This window comes from Corvus hawaiiensis, chromosome 1 (assembly GCF_020740725.1).
Source record: "Corvus hawaiiensis isolate bCorHaw1 chromosome 1, bCorHaw1.pri.cur, whole genome shotgun sequence".
Lineage (NCBI taxonomy): Eukaryota > Metazoa > Chordata > Aves > Passeriformes > Corvidae > Corvus > Corvus hawaiiensis.
The window spans coordinates 15,058,229-15,070,604 of record NC_063213.1 but is presented as its reverse complement, the minus strand read 5'-3'; the positions used below and the strand labels follow the sequence as shown (position 1 = coordinate 15,070,604).

General features: G+C 37.4%; 1 protein-coding gene across 12 annotated transcripts in view; it reads right to left on the bottom strand.

Moving 5' to 3' along the window:
• The window catches only part of ZNF438 (zinc finger protein 438), a 51,059-nt gene that overhangs the window by 38,299 nt on the left and 384 nt on the right, over positions 1-12,376 (bottom strand). For 4 of the 12 annotated variants that reach the window (XM_048293850.1, XM_048293861.1, XM_048293807.1 and 1 more), the window contains exon 2: positions 10,005-10,058. The exons of 1 other annotated variant lie outside the window; for it this stretch is intronic. The gene's annotated coding sequence lies outside the window, so the exon portion shown is untranslated. Of the gene's footprint in view, positions 1-6,283; positions 6,402-7,379; positions 7,493-10,004; positions 12,374-12,376 lie in introns of those variants that run through there. 7 more of the 12 variants (XM_048293792.1, XM_048293799.1, XM_048293770.1 and 4 more) reach the window with 6 other exon arrangements.

Genomic DNA, 12,376 nt, shown 5'->3' with positions numbered 1-12,376 from the left:
ATTTAAGCAACATGCTTCTTTAGCTGTTCTTAAAATTACAAATCAGAACAGCATCATCACATATTGCATTGCCAAAACCAGTGTACCATACCACCACTTCAGCTTCTTTTCTTCCAAGCTTGTCACTCAGGTGTTCCCCTCTACCTTCCTTTACTACCAAAGCCTTTCTTTTCTCATCTCTTCTGTTGGATTCTGTTTTGTTTCCTTTTCCCTGCCTTCACATCTAAGGTGGGTGGGATTTTGCATCACTAAAGCCACATGCACCATCAATTCCTGGATGGCTGAAGTCTATTCAGCTACCTGCTCAGTGGAATTTCTAAACAAATAAAATCGAGGGGCAAGAAAGAGAAAATACAAAAGCAGCACATGAGAATTTCAAACACAGGCATGCACACAGGGCAGAGACAGTGTAGTACAGAACTAACAAAGACAAAAAGTAATTGCTGACATTACAGCCTACACAAGTAACTGTAACTCCCATTCTTCAGGAGATAAAACTGAAACATGAAACAATCATATTTTCTATTTTACTGAGATGGAGGCTGAAAAGAGAGACAAGCACCGTGACCTCACTCTGGAGACAAAGGGAAAGTTCATTTTCTCCTGCACTAAACTTAATCCCACTTCTAAGGGTTGGTGATTTGCAAAAATAAACTGAACTAGCTTTCCCAGTCAACACACGTTCTTCAAAGATTAAAGTCACTTCTCCTGAATTTGTATGTCTCCACAGCAGATTAAAGATTCCACAGTACAATATTCATACAATATGCTAGCCAAAAAAACTGCAATAGTGGATGAGCCACTGATTTTTCAGCAGCTATAAATGCAACACAAATCTATCCACAGCATGTAACAGTGTTTGTGGATTGGTCAAAAAAAAATATTTCAATATTATTGCCAGATACTCTGTTTTCAAAGTACTTGTACGTGTAAAGCAAAAATAGTCCCAGTGATACTGTATGGTTTTTTCAGTTCAATGTGCTTAAAACCCCAGCCTATTTTCAGCCAGGTGAACTAGCTGAAGCCTGTCAGAAGCCAGGAACTACCTACATGGGCTATTACCGTGCAAATGAGTTGGTGGCAACAACCCCGGGAAGGGCTCCTGCACCTCCCAAGTGTAGGCAACACATCAGAAACTGAGCATTCCTTTCAATACAGGAACTTGCAGCTGACTCATCTGCAGCACCCTGAAGCAGCACTGCAGCTCACAACAGTGGGCACTGCATAGGATCCCTTTGCAAATCGACATTTTCCACCTGACCACATCTGCTCTTTGTGAAACCTCTTTAGAATTTGTATCTGAAAACTAGTAGGAGTTGAACTCAGTGATGCTTGTGGGCCCCCTCCAACTCAAGATATTCCACAATTCTAGTGTACCACTACAAGTAATGCTTTTTAATTGGGAGCTTACTGGCATTCATCTTACTTCTAGAAAGAAATGTAATTAATTTTAAAAACTTTAAAAGTAAAAAATGTCATATTCTGGGCCTGTGAAACCACTTTACAATGAAAAAGTGAATTCCAAAGATATTAGTTTTTAAATTACTATGCTTCTAAACACAGTAATTTGTATTTATCTATAAGCTAGATTTCAGTAGAAATTTAAAACTTCCTCTTTTGGGGACATCTACAATTAGTCAACCTAACACGAGTTAATATTCCCACCCAGTGCCTTCCTCACTACAAGTATATACATTAAACATTTTCTCCTTCCCAATAAAAACAGCTTTCTAAAGATAATTGCCAAAGACTGAATTATCAGGTAACTACACCATTCAGAGACAAGTGCTGGAGAGAGAGGCCACCAAAGAAAACCTGAAAATGTTCTCTGTAAATATCCTCCAAAAAAGCAAGCATGGCTATTCTCTCTCAACCAGTACTAACCTCTACAAAATCCTTATCTATTAATTTTGCAATTACTAATCAACATTTTAGAAACGGTCTTTCTAGTGTTCCATGTCTGAAATGTTATAAAGGGACAATTCAAATAAATTGTGTTCATTATTGAACAGCATACACTTTAAAACATACTTCCACTTGGACAAAAGAAGGCTAACATGCCCAAGTTTATTGTCTCTGAAACCCCTCAGGGTTAAATAAGACCCAGGATACTCAGCCTGTCTTATCTCCCTGATAAGACAGGACAGTTGCAATAGTATATATGTACAGTCCACTTTACAAATTATTTTTTTACTTTTTTTTGTCTAGTGGGAAGATGCTTTGCAAATTATTAGATATTACCATCAAGACAATACCCTTTTTCCTTGACTTGCACTTTTGATGGTCAAATTAAAACCCATTATTCTACAACTTCTGTAATCAAGATTTCATAGTTCTTGATTTTCTTACTTTTCCAAAATGAACAGCTTCCTGGAACAGGAATCTGTAGAACATCTGTAGAACAAACCAATTCTATATTCAGGAGTTTCCATCAATTTTGTTAGCATTATAATCTGAGGAATTTTTCTGCTTCTCAAAAGCTGATCAGCTAAATCTTTCAAAGGTATCTGCATTTCTGTAAGTGTAGAATAATTTTAAAACTGAAAAAGAAAAGTAAGAGTTTGGTCTGTTTTAATCTTGAACAAGTTTTCTTGTCTCGAAATTGAACAGAAATTTCACTTTCCAATGAACATCAGTATTTTATACCAAATATTTGAAGATTTTTAGATGCAAAAAACACCTTCAAAAAGGTTTCAAAACTTTTACAGTGAATTAGATCAATTATACCTTAACACCTCACAATACACAGCTATCTTCAATGCATGCTAGTACATAAATGTAGGTTTGACACTTGCACAAAAGCATGAAAAAAGAAATAAAACAGGTACAACCTTGATCTAGCCTAAACAGACTCTACATCTACAGTTTCATGCTTCTTTTGAAGCAAAATCTTATCATCTAAAAGAAACCTTTAAATGATCTAGAACACAATCTTTAAATACAGAATCTACAACTTAACCATTTTTCTAACTTTTTTGATGTGGTCACGAAATCTTTCTGACACAACAAAGAATTTGACAGCCAAATGAAAAAATACCTGTAAGAAATTAAGTTCAGGGCAAACATAAAGTATGTTAATCATACCCACCCAAACTGTTAATTTCACCAGCTCACCTTAGGCAGAACATGCCCTAAGCTGGTCAGAGGTGAAAAATCCTGCACTGGACTAGACTAACTCAGTGCCTGAATAACCCTCCCAGCAGCTGTTGATCAAACCTGGTTTCCTTATCATTTAGGAAATCAGAAAGTCTTCACTCATTCCTCTTGGAGCAGCTCTGACCACAATTATCTCCAGGCCTGTCACTTTCAAGTCACTGAAATTAGCTGTCTAACCAAGACACTCAACATGCTACAGCCAACAGGCAAGCTAGTTTGTCCTGTTTTCTTTTAGCAGTGCACTGACATTTTTTATCAGCAAAAAACATGGGAAGATTTGTTCTCAAACCTGAAAAGCACACTCCACTCAGGACTTTGAAGAGAACAGAGCATGTCCAATGCTTTTGTCAACTCACCCCACTATACTAATTGCTTTTGAAAAACAAAGTCAGACTTTATATTCTTACCAAACGCACAATAACATACACTCCTTTTATGTCAAATCCCATCTCCCCACCAAATGAAAAGAGCTACTACCAGAGCTAGACAAGAGTCCAGCTTCACCACCAGAATAGAAGATCCAAAGCAGGAGTCAACATGGTTTACTGAAACACTGACACAAGACTAATGAGAACCATCTCAAGGAAAAGCAGATTTATTACTGTCCTCCCCTCCAGATCACTGTATAAATAAAACTTTCTCATCACAGAAAAAGACAAATTCCTCCAGAAATTATCAAGTACACCATTCTACACATACAACAACAGAGAATTGACACAATTTTCAAATACAGCAACCTGTAATCAAACTTATGCAAATATGATGTAAATTACATTGTATTTATGTTTCTGTAAACTATACTGTGGCAATATATACTCTTGTAGTGCAAGTAGATGATGAATGAAAAACAAAGATGTGAGAAAGAAAGACAAACAAACAAGTAATCAGTCTACTGACTAACAAACTGCACCAGGTGTTTCCAGAAATGGCCCGCAATAAGATAAGATTTAAAGGGAAAAAAAAAGCCACAACTGAATTTTGGAGCATTCTGCTCATTTACAAAAGTGAAAAGAAATAATCCAAAGCAACAAACTTCTCCAGGATCCCACATACATCTGGAACCCACCTGATTATGTAAAGACTGGAAACACGTAGTGGTGGCTTTTAAATGCACATTTTTCAAATAGTGAAAATCCCAAATAGCAAAGCTTACTTTTCACATGTTCCAACCCTAAATAATGTTTAAAACTTGACTTATTATTTTAGACTTATCATCCCTGGCAGAGTACCTCTCAGTTACTGAAGTTTTTCTGCCTTGACAGGGGAATTCCATTTCTAGGATTCATGCAGAGAAAATGTTTCAGTATAAATCATGGCTATTCTAAGCCAGGAAAATGTCCCACGGATCGCTAAGTTACCATCTTTCAAGCAAGTTCTCCATAATTAAGGTATCAATTATAATTTCACAGGCATATTTTATTTTATAAATAAACTCTGTTTCCACAATTTGAGCTGTGGGAAAGAATGTCTGCGTCAATGCATCAACCCTTGCAGCACAGCAAGTTTTGAACTGAATGCCAGCTCTAAATATTATAATACGGATTCTAGCATGGAAAAAATAGGAGGAAGACTTCCCTCTCACCCCCAAATTCCCACAAGCCTTCTGAATTTTTTTATTCCTGTCACGGCACCTCCCTGACATCTGCTCTTTGCTGCTCTAGAGCCAAATACAACAAATTTAACTCAATCTGCTGCTAAAGACACCAAAAGTAAAAACTGCAGCCTCTGTTAAATGGAGAGAAAAGGGCATTTCAGCGGGAATGAGCAAAAGCTGAATCTGCAGTCTTTTCCAGCTGAACACTGCTTCTGATACTTTTATCATAGAGTTTTATATTTGAGTTTGAGAGAGACTGAAAGCAAACAGTTTCTAAGACTTGAACCATGCCAAGAGAAAAGACTGGCAGAGCGACAAGCATGCTCATTTAATTAAGATACCCCCACTGCTATTTTTATGACTTTTTACATACTTGCTGGGAGTTGGCAGGGTGACACAGAAGACCAGTGTTAGCTCATTTCATCCTCCCAAAATATTCTATCACTCTAGGTACAGAACAAACTTGTGTACTGACTTGAATTAAATTACTGCGGGAACACCAACTTAATCACAAGCCCAGGCAATAGAAAAATCAAAGCTGAACAGGACAGTGCCTCACGAGTGACAAGTCACAAAAACAACTGGCCTATGTAAATGCTTTCCAATTTTATGAGGACCCTGATGTTAATCCCCAAAACCTCTACCCCAATGTGCCCATCTACTAGAAAAACCAAGTAAATCAGTAGAACCTACCAAGGGAACTAGACATATTACCTAGTGGGTTCTCACCTAGATATAATCCAATACAGGGAAAGAGAGCAAACAAATTAGTGAGATGCTGCAACTGTTTCTCCCATTAACAAACTAGGGATAGACTGAATTCATTTACTCACACCATCAACACATAGTTTTTAGATGAGCTTTATTAACAATCATGATGGAAAAAATAGTTTTGCAAGTGACAAAAAGATGAGAGATTATATTCTTTCAGGAGAAAAGGTAACTTGAGCCTGTGGAAATATTCTTGCCCTCTAATTTATCCAATTTCTATTAGAATTTTTCTAAATCAAAATTATCCCTAGACTGCAGAGCTCAGTCTTATCAGTTTAAGAAATATATCCTTTCTCAAGTTTCCTTTCTCACTTTGCCATCCTAGTTTCACAGAATGTCCCCTTACTCTTATAGCATGAACCAACAAAACAAAAGCTTTTGAGTTACTTCTCTCAAACAATTCATCATTTTGTGTACCTGTGTTATACTTCTCCGTGTTCACTGCCTTTCAAAGGCTAAGCAATCTGTTTTGTTCCAAGTTCTCTTTATAAAGGCAAATTTCCATCCCCCCATATTCCTCTTTCAGACTCTTTCCTGATTTCTGTCTTCTCTACATCCTTTTTAGAGGCATCCAGCACCACAACCACTGTGATGGCATGCTGTATGACAGTAAGATACTGATTTTTACCACACCATTTTATACTCCATCACACTGTTTACTTTGATTACAAGTACAAAGACAGGTATCAGAAGTTAAAAGAGCTCCCAGAAACAAGATTCTTAACACGCAGTCCCCTACTTTGAGTATGTGGCATTACTAACATGTCAAGACATCATTTGGGGCCAGGTAGTCCTTGCTTTTTCATCCTTCAGCACAATTTCTTCCTTGTATCTCACCCATTACAGTCTGCAAATCTTTGTCTCTTGCCAGTCAGAGTATCTGCCCAGAAAGAAAATCACTGGTTTACAGGAGAACACAAACCCACACTCAGCAAAGGTAACTGCCAGGACTTTTTGCTTTTACGTCTTCAGTGGAGCACCAAGTGTGCTTTGGCACAAGAGCAGGTCAGTAAAAAAATACAGCAGGCCTGCCCTTTGAAAAATTAAGACTGTTATAAAAAAGATAACTCACACTATATGGAGGACAAGAATATTCTGCATCCTACTTATTCCACCAGAACTATAAGAAATAGTAACACCTCTGAATTAACTTACTAAATACCATAAAATATAATAGATACTATATCGGCCCTTAAGAAGTACAATCCAGCCAAAACTAGAAAAGTTTCCAAAAACACAGTGCATTAAATTTATAATTTGAAGATTTGAAATCACAACAGCCTATCTCTATTTTTCTCTGGAAGCTAAAAAAACCAAGAGAATCTGTAGGACTTTTTTTTTCTCAATGATGAACAATACTGTAAAGTTTGCTTAATAATGCTGTTTAGGGAAAAACATAATAGAGTGATTGACCCGACTCTCTGTTCTTAAATACTCTACTAAAAGAACAAACTATTTGTGAAAATAACAAAAACCAGCTGAAGGCATTTGGGTGGTCTCCGTTTGAGTCCTGTAATATAGAACAGTTTCTTCTTTCTAAATCCAATACTGATTTGTGTTCTCACTTCAGTAAAGCCTTGAAATCTGTTGATGACAAAAGCAACACAACCCACTGAACATCCACATTATTTTACTGGCAGGCTGGTAAGTTCTAAGTGCTTGATTCATCACACACAGAGTAGTACAATTACATACACAACAGGACTATGCAGGTTTCTATATACTGATCCTTTTTAATTCCCTAACAGTATTTTGGGGTGTCATATAGTTGTATCTTTAGGACAGTGCACATAATTAGCAGTGACCAATGCTAAGTAGTTCAACTTTACTGCCCTGCTTCCTAAAAACATGGATCTACCTTATTTCTTCACCAGCAGTTCGATTTTGATTGAGCTGAAGAAGAGCAGGAACTGTCAGAACCTCATGTCTTGGTGTATGTAGCACTCTTTGAAAGGGCAGCCTGATACAGATCTGAGATTACACACACCCCCAATAAGCGGACTGTAGTCTCACATAGGGAGGCCAACCAGTCAAGGCCAAAAAACCCACCAAAATTAAGTTCTATGTCATTCAGCACAAGACAGAAGTGTGCTCAAAACTATAAAAATTAGTAACATTTTCGTAAAATCCCTATTTTCTACAGTTCATCCCAAATAACCACAAACATACATATAAGAAAAGTGAAGTGGCAAAGAAGCACAGGTACAATAGAAATTACATCAGTCTGAACTGGAATTTGTCACCATGCATCATTTTCATAGTGTTGGCCCAAGAGAAAAATCCTTTAAAGAAGAGATACAGTCCCTTGCAATTGTCCTTAACAGCTGAATAAAGCACCAAAAATTAAGACAATGCACCTTTGAGGGTTTTTTTCATTTGGTTTCTGCTTTGGGGTCACGTAAAAAATTAAATGCTTCCTACAGACATTTCAGCATTCAGCCACTGGTAACATAGGGCTTAATGAGGAAGACTGAGTATGGAAACATAGCTCTGACTGCTCTGCCACCCAAACTCAAACAGCAAAAATTCTCCCTGGAACTGTAACTTACAACGAACCTAATATCCCAAACCAATTTCAGTCATAGATCCTAGTAAGTCTGCCAGAAGTAGTTTCTTTCCCCCACTACTCCTTTTCCTATCAAACAAATTTTCCAAGCTGCTTTTCCATCTCTTTAGCACCTGGTCCGCCTGGCAAATACCCAAGTGAGCCACAAGAACACTCCTGCCTCCCCAGTGACTTGCTGCAACAGAGGCTCTTCAGCAGGGCTGAGACAGTCCAGCTCTGAAGCTCACCACATGACCTCTTCTTGGCATTAACCATGACACTTTTCCTAAACCAACAATCTTGGGTCTAGGCTTTCTGAAAAACAATAATGGGCTAAGCCACAGAAAGAAACAACACAATGCATACACAGAAATTAACATCCTATAGCAGCCTCTAAAAGTAAAAGTTACACTTAAAAAAAAAATTGCATGTTTATTATTCAATACTCCATAATTTTATTATTTTTATGATTCCATGAAAAAAAAATCTCATCACTCTGCAAAAAATAAAAGCTTAACTACAAATGAACTCACCACAATGCATTACAATTCTGAAACATGCCCTGAGGTACTGATTACATTCTTTCCATTTGTGCAACAATTCAAGGTGGACTGACAGCTCACTACTAAGCCTCTTCTGGTAATGAGGACACTAGCCAGCCTCCCTTCAAGCAAGACTTTCAGTACTGTATGGCCTCCAAAAAGATGCAAGAAAGAACCAAAGATAAAAAGAACAGTTCACAGTTTAGGTGAGGAAATTATTCTTTCCTAAAATGGTAAAGACTGACGTGACAAACCAAAGATAGCCTCTCCTTAACTTACGCCCTTGTACATCATAGTTCAATACACAGTACAATTCTACCACAGTTAGGTTTACGGTGTTTTGATTACATTCTTGATATTAATTGGAACAATTACCAGATTACAACATATTGCTACACAAACTACGCTAACATTTCCTACAACATTCGATTATGCTATAAATACCCATGAAATCAGTCCTTTAAAAAAAGTAATACTTGACACCTACTGACATTCGGTTTGAACAGCCAATTAAGGACAAACCAATACCAGCATGTACAGTATTATAATACAGTAAGTCAAAGACACACTTAATTAGCAAATATCACACTTTGTGATATTTGAATAGGATGGTTTCTACCCAGTTGTTCTGTGGTTTCATGAGGAGACAAGACCAACAGTGATAGAGCAAATACAATACGAAGACAACAGCGCTCTCCAAATGCGATTTTAAGCTGGCAGTAAGAATCTCTTTGTTACACCAGCACAAGAAAGAATGAATTTTAAAAAACCCACAACTTTTTATTTTTGAAATTAAAAAAATAAAAAATAAAAACCTACGTCATACAATTTAATGGTGGTTACATTGTGAAAAAGTATGTAATCCACTCAACTTTGATAGCAACAACATAAAAATATGCTCCATGAGAAAGGGCTCAATTATTACTCAAGCATCACCGTTCTCTTATTTGCCAGTGTTAGTCTTGTAAAAATGTATGTTCGTGTTTTAAATTTAAATATATGTTCATGTTTAAAATTTATTTTTAAAAAATCTTTTTAAGTAAAAGCAAGTTCTCTGTAAGATCTCTGTAAGTGAATTAAAATGCCAACATGAAGCATTAAGTCTCGGCAAATAAGCCCAATGTCCTGTCTTGACTGCAAATAAGAATGAACATCAAAACATATTTTCCTGCTGCTGAACCACTAATACCTTTTATGGAAATTATGAAAACAATTAGTTTCACTGGAGTACAAGCCCAATGGAATACACCCTCAACAACCTTAAAGAATTTTAAATGAACAAATAAACAGCAACTCAAATACAGAGGCAAAAACTGTCTTTGTGTTCAGATAGACACAGAATCAAAATCTAGAATACTCTGCAAGGATATTAACTGTAATCTTTCAACATACGCACCTTATACATCCTGCTGCTGCTATGGCCAATGAAACATTTCATCCATCTTAACTCCTATTTCAAGGAAATAAAAAACAAACAAACACAACAGAAAGTTCCAATATCTCAGGAAATATATTTAGCAAAGGACAGAAAATCGTATTTAATAGAGAGATAAACATTTTAGGAAGTGGTAAATAAACAAGAATTCTACTAAAACATGTTTACCCACAATACAACAGCATCTCCTCTGAGGCATGCCATACATTAACAGGACTTTAGACTAGAGATTACAATAATAAATATTTGAATAAATATTGCTAATATAACTGATAGAAGTTCACACGTTTCGGATTTTACCATGCACTTTTAAAACTCCAAAGTTTCTTTAATTGCAACCACAGTAATATTTTCAGTCAGCTTCCAATCAAAGTTCTACATTCAACATTTGGCTATTTCACCTTGACCTGACACCACCTACCTCCTTAGGTGCAAACAAATACATAAAACCATCACCAGTTTCATATGGACATTTAAAACATTAAACCACTTCCATAAATGTTTTACCTGTGACCATAAAAATGCTTGAAACAGCCCAAGTCACTGATGAAGAACACTCCTTCCACCTAGCACAACATAATCCTTGAACTTGTACATCAAAAACATATGTATGACAGTCACTACAAATTTCTAAGGCTTCATGTGAGAAAGTCAGAAATATCTCATCATATGCTCTCCCTGTCATTGCTAGTGCTGGTATTCTCACTCACAAATGGGATGAGGAAACATAGGAAACTAGTATTTTCTTCATCAAATGCTTTGAAAAACATTTCAATTACAACTTTAGCTACTGCACAATCTATCTCTTTAACAGCCTGCCCAAAAGCTAAAAATATTTGAACCACAGCATAGTGCTGGTTTTCTTCTGATCCTCCAGTTATAATTACCCAAGAATATTTTTATAACTAAGATCACTAGATCATTACAAAAAATATTTTAAACACGTAACTTGTCATAAGCTTTTTCCCGTCCTTTTTCTTTCTGACTTTTGACAAACTCTAAGTTGGGAAAAATCCAATTCTTCTAGCTACTGAAGCAGAAAAAAATATGCATTCGTCCCTGAATTATATGTATTTTGCTTCACATAAGAATAACTTTGAAAAAGATTAACTTAAACTATTACTAAAAATAACTAGCTACTATCAGGTTATTGAAACAAACAAAAGAACAACAGCTCAGAATTTTGGCTGCTGAATAGTTCTGTGGGAAAAAAAAACTGCATACAAACTACTGTGATCCAAGGGAGCTGTGCGTTTACCCTATGTTATCCTCTTCTTTCCTTTTTATTAAGGAATAATAACATGAAAGACCACTTTAAATGGCATATTACGGGTTCAAATGAATCAGTACAAGAAAATTCAAGACTATATTTAGCTTAACTATACAGTATTTCTCAGTATGTTGACTGAGACTTTAACATCTATTAAAAAGCTTCAACAAGAGTTAACTTGGAGAAGAAAGGAACTGAGCACAAGACATACCACTACAATTTTAATTTAGGTATAGAACTAGGTAAAACTTCTAATAAAGCATTACTTTTGGGCAAAATGAATTGAAACAAGCTAAACTTTCACATTGTTCCAAATCTGGCCCACTGCAGACATTTGCACAGTCTTTTGAAAAGTCTCTTATGCTGCTTTAAAATCTTTCCCTCCTTATATTATCTATGCCAGACACATCTGATAACTTGGAATCTGGGATATGTTCCTTATGTCATTATTAAAAGTTCTAATGGATTCATAAGCCGACAGGCCTCAGTAAGTTACACACAAACACTACACCCGTTTACTGCATCCATTTCTGCAGCCACAGGACAAAACCCCTTTGGCTGTCAGTTCCTTCCAAACCCTAAGGAGCCCGAGAGGACTGCGCATCGTATTTGTACTTTTATGGAAGCAGCAGCAAGGTTATGAAACATCGCTCAGGTCTCGGAGTCAAGAGCTCGGCGCACAGCTCTGACTCACGCTGGCAGGGACCGCACAGGGGCCAAACGGTGCCACGGCCCAGCGCCACGAAACCTGGAGGCACCCACTGCCACCCCTCACAGAAGACACGCTCTGTGGCCACCACTAAATAAAGCGGAAGCTGTAGAAGTAACCTTCGTGACTTGTAGGAACCTGAACTACGCGGCCTTTCGGCAGGTCTTTATTGTAACATCCGAACCGGCAACTACAGTCACGCCCTCTCGCAGTTTCCACACTCGAGGGGTGATACCCCGGGCCGGGCTGCGACACCCCCGGGGCCGGGGCTCGGGTGGCCGTGCTGGCTTTGCGCTCACACGGCGCCCCCGGCCGAGGGCCGCAAGCCCCGCACCGCCGCTCCCGGGCTCCGGC